The following is an 11,510-nucleotide window of genomic DNA, read 5'->3' as shown; positions in this document are numbered from 1 at the left end:
CCTGGGCTCAAGCAGTCCTCCCACCTCGGCCTCCCGAAGTGCTAGGATGACAGGCACGAGCCAGTGCACCTGGCCCAAAGACGTATTTTTACCTGTAGTGTAGTTCAGCCTTTAGACTGTATCAGCAGATAGAGGTGGAAAAGTAATGTAAAGCGAATATCAAATTACGTTTATAAATAAAGCAGTTGCTCATTAAGGTTGTTTTTTTTTTTTTTAAACCTCCTTTTTTATTCTGGGTTACATCCTTCCCTGGCTGTCTTTACCCCAGCATCAGTGAGTCCTGCAGTCACTATAGCCCCCTGCGAGGACAGATATTTTGGTCACCATCAAGTGGATCTTTATTTTTATCTAACATTTACAATTCTGCCATTTCTGACTCTTAGATTCTCTTTGCCTTGAATACCAGGATCCACCTCTGATGTTCAGTGAAGAGTACCAGAAGAGTCTGCCAGAGCAGTACCATCTGGGTCTAGATCAAAAACGCAGAAAGTACGTGGCTGGAGAGCTCATCGGGAATTCTGCTGATTTCATGACTATCCAGTGTAAGTGGCAGTTTGGCTCATGGGATAACGTACCCATCCTCATTTTTTCAGGTTGCCTTGCCAATTCTGGCCATTTTGATTATAAGAATATTGGAAACAAAGGAAGGAAGCTGGCTTACTCCATGTAGGTTGCATTGAGAATTTTCTAGGAAAAGTAAGTTGTGCTTAGGAAGTAGGAAAGCAGTCAGGCCCCCGCCTCCCAAATACGGTCAAAAAGCAAACAGGAGAGTCTGCTATAGTGAGATGGAAATGACTAGCTTGCCTTTTTCTTGTCTGTTTCATAGCCAAGGAGGAAGGAAAAATGGGACCTCATTATGGATTTACTTTTGGGACACACACATTATTCCACAGTAGGGTACAAAGCCTAAGAGGCTTAAGGTATTTCAGTCTGTTTTATATTACTTGCAAAAAGCAGGCTGATCGAATACAGGTGAGTTTCAACACGTCTTGAATGTGGTAGCATTTAAAAGTCTTCAGGCTAGGCATGGTGGCTCATGCCTATAATCCTAGCACTTTGGGAGGCCAAAACGGGAGGATCACTTGAGGCCAGGAGTTTGAGACCAGTCTGTTCAGCGTAGCAAGACCCCATCATCTACAAAAAAATAAACGAATTAGCTAGGCGTGGTGGTGTGTGCCTGTAGTTCCAGCTGCTTGCAAGGCTGAGGTGGGCAGATCGCCTGAGCACAGGAGTTGGAGACAGCAGTGAGGTATGATTGCACTACTGCACGTGAGCCTGGGTGACAGAGCAAGACCTGTCTTTAAAACAAAAATTGGTCTTCAAAGAATAAGATCTGTGCTTTCACGTGCAGATGGATGAGGGGCTGCCAAGATAAAATCTTCCAGAGTAGTTGTTCTCAGACTGTCATTCTTTCCCATTATAATTACCACCCAGGAACTTGCTAGAAATGCTAACTTTCGGCCAGGCGCGGTAGCTCACGCCTGTAATTCCAGCACTTTGGGAGGCCGAGGCAGGCAGATCACCTGAGTTTGGGAGTTCGAGACCAGCCTGGCCAACATGGAGAAACCCTGTCTCTACTAAAAATACAAAATTAGCTGGGCATGGTGGTGCATGCCTGTAATCTCAGCTACTCAGGAGGCTGAGGCAAGAGACTCACTTGAACCCAGGAGGTGGAGGTTGCAGTGAGCTGAGAACGCACCACTGCATTTTGGCCTGGGCAACAACAGCAAAACTCTGTCTCAAGAAAAAAAAAATTAATAATAATAATAATAATAATATAATAATAATATAATAATAATAATAATGCCTGGTGCAGTGGCTCACGCCTATGATCCCAGCACTTCGGGAGGTGGCGGCAGTAAGATTGCTGGAAACCCAGGAGTTTGAGATCAGCCCGAACAACATAGACCCCATTTCTACAAAAAAAATTAAAAATTAGCCAGGAATGGTGACACAAGCAAGTCGTCCCAGCTAAGGCTGAGGGAGGAGGATCATTTGAGCCCAGGAGGTCGAGGCTGCAGTGAGCTATGGTCAAAGCACTGCACTTGAGCCTGGGCAATGCAGTAAGACTCTGTCTCAAAAAAATAATAAAGTTTGAAATACTGTAAGAATTACTGAAATGTGACACAAAGACACCAAGTGAGCACGTGCTGTTAGAAAAACGGCACCACTACCCTAGCTCAACACAGGTTGCCCCAGTCCTCTCACATGTTAAGTAATGGTCCAGACATGGTGACTCATGCCTATAATTCCAGAACTTTGGGAGGCTGAGATGGGAGGATTGCTTGAGGGCAGGAGTTTGAGACCAGCCTGGTCAACATAGCGAGACTCCATCTCAGTAGTTTTAACTATTATTTGTATTTTTAAATAAAACAAAACTATGTTAAGAAATGCAATGTCTGTGAAGCACAATCAAGTGAAGTAAAAGAAAATGAGGCCGGGCACGGTGGCTCACGCCTGTAATTCCAGCACTCTGGGAGGCCAAGGTTGGTGGATAGCCTGAGGTCAGGAGTTTGAGACCAGCCTGGCCAACATGGTGAAACTTCGTCTCTACGAAAAATACAAAAATTAGCAGGGCGTTCTGGTGCATGCCTGTAGTCCCAGCTACTCTGGAGGGTGAGGCAGGAGGATCTGTTGAGCCCCAGAGTTTGAGGCTTTATTAAGAGTTACTATGTCACTGTATTCCAGCCTGGCTGACAGAATGAGACCCTAAGAAAAAATTATAAAATGGTGTATTAAGGCTGGGTGCAGTGTGCGGTGGCTCATACCTGTAATCCCAGCACTTTGGGAGGCTGAGGTGGGTGGATCACGAGGTCAGGAGTTCAAGACCAGCCTGGCCAACATGGTGAAAACGCCATCTCTACTAAAAATACAAAAATTAGCCGGACATGTTGGTGCACGTCTGTAATCCCAGCCACTCGGGAGGCTGAGGCAGAAGAATCACTTGAACCTGGGAGGCGGAAGTGGCAGTGAGCCAAGATTGTGCCATTACACTCCATCTAGCCTGGGTAATATATTGGGTGAGACTCCATCTGAAAAAAAAAAATGGTGTATTAATAAGTATGCTAATCTACTAGAGAATGCTGTTAAATGACAAGTAGTCCACAATTCCCACAACCTCATTTTCACTGGAAATTAAAGTTAGGAAGGGTTAAGAATTCTAATCAGTGTACATAACTGACCAATATAATCCAATATAATAAGGGTGAAAGGAAACGACTGTATGAAAAGTATGCAGAGAAAATATGTTTTTAATAAGTAACGGTATGAGGTACGAGGGACATGTTTCCATTAATGAAAAAGAGATGGCCAGGCACGGTGGCTAACGCCTGTAATCCCAGCACTTTGGGAGGCTGAGGCAGGTGGATCACGAGGTCAGAAGTCAAAACCAGCCTGGCCAAGATGGTAAAACCCCATCTCTACAAAAAATACAAAAATTAGGCAGATATGGTGGCAGGGGCCTGTAGTTCCAGCTACTCAGCAGGCTGAGGAAGGAGAATCGCTTGATCCCGCAAGGCAGAGGTTGCAGTGAGCCGAGACCTAGCTACTGCATTCCAGCCTGGGCAGCAAGAGTGAAACTCTGTCTCAAAAACTCCCCCCCAAAAAATAAAACAAAATCCCTCTGGACTTTTCTTCAGGGAAGGCGGGAGAAAATTGTAACTTTTAGTTTTGCTATAATGTTCAGCTAATTTTGAAAAGAAAATAAAATCACAGAGCTAAAGAGATTGTTTCTGATGAATTCTAGTACAAAGCAGAATTACAGTTTAAATGTTTGTTCATGAAACATTGGGCCAAGTGTGGTGGCTCACGCCTGGTATCCCAGCATTTTGGGAGGCTGAGGCAGGCAGATCACCTGAGGTCGAGAACTCAAGACCAACCTGGCCAACATGGAGAAACCCTGTCTCTACTAAAAATAAAAAATTAGCTGGGCATGGTGGCACATGCCTGTAATTCCAGCTACTCTGGAGGCTGAGGCAGGAGAATCACTTGAACCCAAGAGGTGGAGGTTGTAGTGAGTCTGAGGTCCTAAGATTTTATTTTCCTTTTATAATACAAATATGAAATAATAAAAAATATATATTTGTAAGATCTGAGAGCTACAGTGTAAAAGAAAAAAGAACACACAAAAAAATACACACACATATATACACAAACCCACATATATGGTCTCTGCCACTGTTTCCTGGTGCACAGCTCCTGAAACCCTTGGAATCTCTGAAGTAATAAGTGTCTTTGTGGATGCTAATGAGACGACTGATTTCTGGTGACTCCTGAATAGTCTCAAAATGAAAAGTAGTTGCCAGGGGAACCAACCTCGTGATTAGAGGGTAGGAACTTTCAGCCCCCTGCCCCCAGATTTCCAGGGATGGAGAAGAGCTGAAGGTTTTAATTGATCACCAGTGGCCACTGATTTTTTTTTTTTTTTTTTTGAGACGGAGTCTCGCTCTGTCGCCCAGGCTGGAGTGCAGTGGCGCAATCTCGGCTCACTGCAAGCTCCGCCTCCCGGGTTCACGCCATTCTCCTGCCTCAGCCTCTCTGAGTAGCTGGGACTACAGGCGCCCGCCACCACGCCCGGCTAATTTTTTTGTATTTTTAGTAGAGACGGGGTTTCACCGTGGTCTCGATCTCCTGACCTCGTGATCCGCCCGCCTCGGCCTCCCCAGGTGCTGGGATTACAAGCGTGAGCCACCGCGCCCGGTGGCCACTGATTTAATCAGTCATGCCTATGTGGCCATCGTGGGTGGTTCATGCCTGAAATCCCAGCACTTTGGGAGGCCAAGGCAGGAAGATCGCTTGAGGCCAGGAATTTGAGACCAGCCTGGGCAACATAGTGAGAATTCATCTCTACAGATAAAAACATTGGCCAGGCATGGTAGTGCATGCCTGTGGTCCAGCTACTCAGGAGGCAGAGGTGGGAAGATCACTTGAGTCCAGGAGATCAAGGCTGTAGCCAGCTGTGATTGCACCACTGCATGCCAGCCTGGGTGGCATAGACCCCTGTCTCAAAACCAAACCAAAACAAAAAGCAAACTAAAAACCAAATCATGCCTATGTCTTGAAGTCTCCATGAAACTCAAGACAGCAGCTGGGCTCAGTGGCTCATGCCTGTAATCCCAGCACTTTGGGAGGCTGAGGTGGGTGGATCGGTTGAGGTCAGGAGTTCAAGACCACCCTGGGCAACATAGCAAGACCCTGTCTCTATTTTTTTAATTAAAAAAAAAGTAAACATGGGGAAGAGGAAACAGTCAGATATGCATTTGTCTCAGGTGAGCAGAGGGATGACCTTGGGGTCTATCCTTTGTCCTGCAAGCATAAGCTATCAATTTACATTTTCAGGGTGAAATGCAACAGAACTGTTCTAAGGTCAAAATCTTGAGGCCCATAAGGAATTTCCTTGTGGGTAAATTTTGAGGGAGGTATGTAGCTTTTAAAAAAAAATCTTTGTAGCTATCTATTTAGGAACAGAATGGGAGAGGCAGGTTTGTATGGTCCAGTTTCCAGCTTGACTTTTGCCTTTCATTTAGTGAGTTGGTGGTCCTGAGATTTCTTTTCCTTTCACAGTCATTATGCAGGGAAGAGGGTATGGTCTTGACATTCAAAATTTCTTGGGTGAGAAATCTACCAGGGTTTGGTTGAGGCCAGACATTGCTCATTCAGTATCTCAAACCCAGAAAGATGAGTTACTGACATTGAATATGCAAAAGGAAAACAAACAGTTCTGTTGAATTTCTTGAATTTCATCTAAAACAGTTAGGGTTTTTTGTTTTTGTTTTTGTTTTCGAGATAGGATCTTGCTCTGTTGCCCAGGCTTGAGTGCAGTGGTGTGATCTTGGCTTACTGCAACCTCTACCTCCTGGTTCAAGCGATTCTCCTCCCTCAGCCTCCTGAGTAGCTAGGATTACAAGTGTGCACTACCATACCCGGCTAATTTTTGTATTCGTAGTAGATACAGGATTTCACCATGTTGGCCAGGCTGGTCTCCAACTCCTGGCCTCATGCAATCCACCTACCTCGGCCTCCTAAAGTGTTGGGATTGAAAGCGTGAGCCACCATGCCCAGCCAAAAGAGTTCTGTTGAATTTCACCCTGACAACATAAATGAAAAACTTGTCTTCACAGGTAAGGGACAGAGGACAGAACTAAAAGTCATCCCTCTGCGCACCGGAGACAAAAGCATATCTGACTGCTTCCTGTACTTTGTGTTTATTTACCTTATGTAAAAATGCAGATTCACCAAGTGCAAGATGAATGCATAATTGACTATTCTTCCACCCTTTCCTTTCCACATGTAAAATGTGAATTCTGTAAATGCTGATCAAAGACTCAAAAGAACACAATTGCTTTTCTCTTCAGTTTGCTTTCCCTCCCTGCTTTTGTTTTTTACCTTCCCCTACTGCCCACTCTTTCCCTTTATTTATTTATTTATTTATTTAAGACCAAGTCTTGCTCTGTTGCCCAGGCTGGAGTGCAGTGGTGCAATCTCGGCTCACTGCAACCTCTGCCTCCTGGATTCAAACAATTCTCCTGCCTCAGCCTCCCGAGTAGCTGGGATTACAGGCACGCCCCACCATGCCCAGCTAATTTTTATGTTTTTAGTAGAGATGGGGTTTCACCGTGTTGGTCAGTCTGGTCTCAAACTCCTGACCTCAGGTGATCTGCCTGCCTCGGCTTCCTAAAGTACTGGGATTGCAGGCACTAGCCACCAAGCCTGGCCTCTTTTTTCCTTCAAATATTTAAGTCTCCAAGACCCTCTTTGGAAGAAAAGCATCCATCACAAATGTTTCCTGTGGTTTTTATTCCTTTTTCCCTCCCATTGCGCCCTCAACGTTGGCAAAATGACCTCTAAAAATGACTGAGACACGCCTCAGAAATTTTCTTTGATTTACAAATGTTTACCAAATTTGCTTTGATTCAGCAAAACACAATACCTAAAAACAAGGATATCAGAAAAATGTTGAATGACTGGCTGGGTGTGTCTTCTCACACCTGTAATCTCAACACTTTGGGAGGCCGAGGCGGGAGGATCACCTGAGGTCAGGAGTTTGAGACCAGCCTGGCCAACATGGTGAAACCCCATCTCTACTAAAAATACAAAAATTTTCCGGGCTTAGTGGCGAGCACCTGTAGTCCCCAGCTACTCGGGAGGCTGAGGCAGGAGAATTGCTTGAACCTGGGAGGTGGATGTTTCAGTGAGCTGAGATCATGCCACTGCATTCTAGCTTGGGTAACAGAGCGAGGCTCCATCTCAAAAAAAAAAAAAAAAAAAAAAGTTGGATAATGTCTATGTCTCTGAAAAACCAACAGATTAGGAGGCTGATGTATAAGATCGAAGAGTCTATGAATGGGGGGGGAGTGGGGAAGCAAATCTTTATTTCTGCATTGCTTTTTGCGTTTTGGGTGATTTCTGCATTGCCTTTTGCGTTTTGAGTGATTGTGATTGAGAAATGTGGAATGGGTAGAATTAGTCCCATTTGGCAGATGGGTAGACTGAGGCCCAGATAGCTGCATATGGCTTACCACTCATCACACATCGAGTTACGCCTTACAAAAAAGGGATGTTGTTTCTTTCCCTGTGCTGTGCCCTCTTCTCATTTGGTAAATCTGTTTTGATTTTTTTTTTTTTTTTTGAGACAGCGTCTCGCTCTGTCGCCAAGCCTGGAGTGCAGTGGTGTGATCATAGCTCACGGCAGCTTCCAACTCCTGGGCTCAAGCAATCCTCCCACCTTGGCCTCCCAAAGTCCAGGGATTATAAGCAGGAGCCACTGTGCCCAGCCTTCATTCAGTAGGGAGTGAAGGGACCAAGTGTTTGCAGAAGAGAAAGAAAAAGGAAAGAAATTTGTGATGAGACAAATCACACGAAACTACACAGGGGACTCTCAGCTGCTGGGATGAGATATTCTGCCTCCCTCCTGGTCTCAGGATCCCTTATGTTAACCATGTTTCTTGGCAATATTTTACCTGGGAACAGTTCTCTCGAAAGGTCCTCCCAGAGGCAAGGACTAACTAATTTGATGGAATTTGTTACCCTGCATTATGACTCGGTGGGAGATCAGGCCCCTGAGGATAGGGAGAGAGAAAAGCTCTTCCAACTCTTTCCTGATGAGACTCTTCTAACTCTTATGTGAAATTCCTTTGCATACAAATAAAACACCTCTGCATGTCAGGGACCTTCAGACCCCCACTGGACCAGGATGTCCACTGCAGCCCTTCAGCCCTGGGACCCTTCCATATGCCTAAACTTTGACCTCTGGGGAGACATAATAGTTGGGGGGGTTGTTGGTATGCAGGGAAGTTGCACACAAGAGTTGGAAGAGTCTCATCAGGAAATTTCTGGGAATGAGGCTTTCCAAGAGAAGGAGAACTGTGTGATCTGAAAAGGGACCACAGGAAGGAGATAGGTGATGGACTTCAAGAGCACAGAAGCTGACCAGGCCTGCTGGCTCATGCCTGTAATCCCAGTGCTTTGGGAGGCTGAGGCAGGAAGATCCTTTGAGTCCAGGAGTTCAAGACCAGCCTGGGCAACATAGTGAGAGCCCTCCAGCTCTAAAAATAAATAAAAAAATCATGTGGGTATGGTGGTGTACTCCTGTGGTCCCAGCTCCTTGGGAGGCTAAGGTGGAGGATTACTTGAGCCTGGGGAGGTGGAGGCTGTGATTGTGCCACTGTGATTGTACCACTGCATTCCCAGCCTGGATGACAGATCAGGACCCTGTCAAAAAAAAAAAAAAAAAAAAAAAGAAATATCTGGACTTCTGATAACAACTCAGTGCAAGTTTAAGCAATTAGAGGATGAACATCTACCAGGCTTCTTTGTGCCAGCAATATTTTGAGAGCCCCTGTTTATTTCCTGTAATCTTTAGTGAAGTGATATGTGCTGTGTGTAATTGTGCCCCCCTGCAAAAAAATTTATCTGTTGAAGTCCTAACCACTAGTATTTCAGAATGTGACCTTATTTGGAGATAGTTTCTTTTCTGAGGTTATCAACTTAAAATGACATCAGTCGGGTAACCCCTAATCCAGTATGACTGGTGTCCCTGTGCCAAAGTGAAATTTGGACTCACGCACATAGTGTGAAGATGTTGAGAAGAGACACAGGGAAAAGATGGCCGTCTACAAGCCAAAGAGAGAAGTCTCAGAAGGACCCAACCCTGCTGACATCTTGATCCTGGACTTCTGGTCTTCAGAACTGTGAGATCATACATTTTTGTTGTTCAAGCCATCCAGTCTGTAGTCCTGTTATGGCAGTCTGAGCAAATTAATATAATAAGTCAAAATAAAAATGACTGCTGCGGCTGGGTGCAGTGGCTCACGCCTGTAATCCCAGCACTTTGGGAGTCTGAGGCAGGCGGATCATGAGGTCAGGAGATTGAGACTATCCTGGCTAGCACAGTGAAACCCTGTCTCTACTAAAAATACAAAACTTAGCTGAGCATGGTGGCGGGCGCCTGTAGTCCCAGCTCCTCAGGAGGCTAAGGCAGGAGAATTGCTTGAACCCAGGAAGAGGATTTTGCAGTGAGCCGAGATCGTGCCACTGCACTCCAGCCTGGACAACAGAGCAAGACTCTGTCTCAGAAAAAAAACAAAAAACAAAAAATTGCTTCAACATGAATGAACCTCAAAAACATACATGAAGTGCAAGAAGCCAATGTGAAAGGCCACATTTTGTGTGAGACCATTTATATGAAGTATCCAGAATTCATAGATCCACAGGGACAGAAAGCAGACTGATGGTGGCCAGGGACTGGGAGAAGGAGGGAATGAGATGTGACTGCTTAATGGGTACAGGGTCTCCTTTGAGAGTGATGCAGATGTTCTGTAACCAGCTGGCAAGGACGGTTGCACAACTCTCTGAATGTACTAAAGGCCCCTGCATTGTACACTTTATTTTTTCATTATACTCTAAGTTCTGGGATACATGTGCAGAACATGTAGGTTTGTTAACATCGGTATACATGTGCCGTGGTGGTTTGCTGCACCCATCAAACCATCATCTACATTAGGTATTTTTCTTAATGCTATCCCTTCCCTAGCCCCCCCACCCCTTGACAGGCCCCAGTGTGTGATGTTACCCTCCCTGTGTCCATGTGTTCTCGTTGTTCAACTCCCACTTATAAGTGAGAATATATGGTGTTTGGTTTTCTGTTCTTGTGATAGTTTGCTGAGAATGATGGTTTCCAGCTTCATCTGTGTTCCTGCAAAGGACATGAACTCGTCCTTTTTAATGGCTGCATAGTGTTCCATGGTGTATATATGCCACATTTTCTTTATCCAGTCTATCATTGATGGGCGTTTGGGTTGGTTCCAAGTCTTTCCTATTGTCAACAGTGCTGCAGTAAACATATGTGTGCATGTGTCCATTGTACACTTTAAATTGAGTCATTTTCTGTTATATAGATTTCACCTCAGTTAAAACAAAAGAAGAAGATGGGTGGTGTGCACCACTTGCAGATAAGAGCTGTTGGTGGGAAGGGGGTGACCTGAAGAGTCCATGTTCCATTTTGTAGCTTACCTTTATCGAGTAGATAGAGGCTGCCTTTGAAAGGAAGCAGAAGTACATAAAATCCCTGGGACCAGTGGGAAAGAAGAAAAGGTACTAGAAACTAGTTTTTTTTTTTTTTTAAATTTAATCTTTTTAGATGAGGTCTGGCTCTGTCACCCAGGCTAGAGTGCAATGGCATGATCTCAGCTCACTGCAACCTCTGCCTCCCTGGTCCAAGTGATTCTCCTGCCTCAGCCTCCCAAGTAGTTGGGATTACAGGCACCCACCACACCTGGCTAATTTTTTTGTGTGTGTATTTTTAGTAGAGACAGGGTTTCACCATGTTGGCCAGGCTGGTCTCGAACTCCTGACCTCAGGTGATCCGCCTGGCTCGGCCTCCCGAAGTGCTGGGATTACAGGCATGAGCCAACGTGCTTGTCTGAAACTAGTCTTTTTGAAGTGGCCATAGGTGTTGGATACGCCATTGCTGAATTCAGTGGACAGGAAACCACTCGACCACTTCTTCTGTTGTTGCTGACTTAAGATAGTTCCATTTATGATTGTTTGACTTACAATGGTTTGACTTAAGATGGTTCAACTTACGATTTTTCAACTTTAGGATTGTGCAAATGTGATATTTCTTTAATACAAGCCATACTTTGAATTTTGATTCAAAATGATTTATAATAACTTTATTATAAAATAGGCCTGGTGTTAGATGATTTTACTGTAGGCTAATATAAGCGTTCTGAGCTAGGCAGAATGCTAGGCTAAGGCAGGCTAGGCTAAGTTATGATGTTTGGTAGGTCTGGCGTACTGAATGCACTTTAAAAGTAGGATATTTTTGGTTTGTGATGGATTTATCAAGATGTAACTCCTTTGTAACTCAAAGAGCGTCTGTAATTGTGCCCGGCCTCATGTAAGAAAACACCTGCCCCAGTGACCTTCTCAGAATCTGGATGAATCTCTGCAGCAGATGTATTTCTTGGACTGCTTTGGCATTTTTTGAATCCCTTTTCTATGTTGGAAAA

The 11,510-nt window shown here is 44.8% G+C and overlaps 1 pseudogene; it reads left to right on the top strand.

Moving 5' to 3' along the window:
- Nucleotides 1-11,510, top strand: part of LOC116459210 (beta-glucuronidase-like) — a 35,751-nt pseudogene that overhangs the window by 22,009 nt on the left and 2,232 nt on the right.

This window comes from Hylobates moloch, unplaced genomic scaffold (assembly GCF_009828535.3).
Source record: "Hylobates moloch isolate HMO894 unplaced genomic scaffold, HMol_V3 SCAFFOLD_1, whole genome shotgun sequence".
NCBI lineage: Eukaryota > Metazoa > Chordata > Mammalia > Primates > Hylobatidae > Hylobates > Hylobates moloch.
Note: the sequence above shows the minus strand (reverse complement) of the source record. Positions and strands in the feature narration are given on the sequence as shown.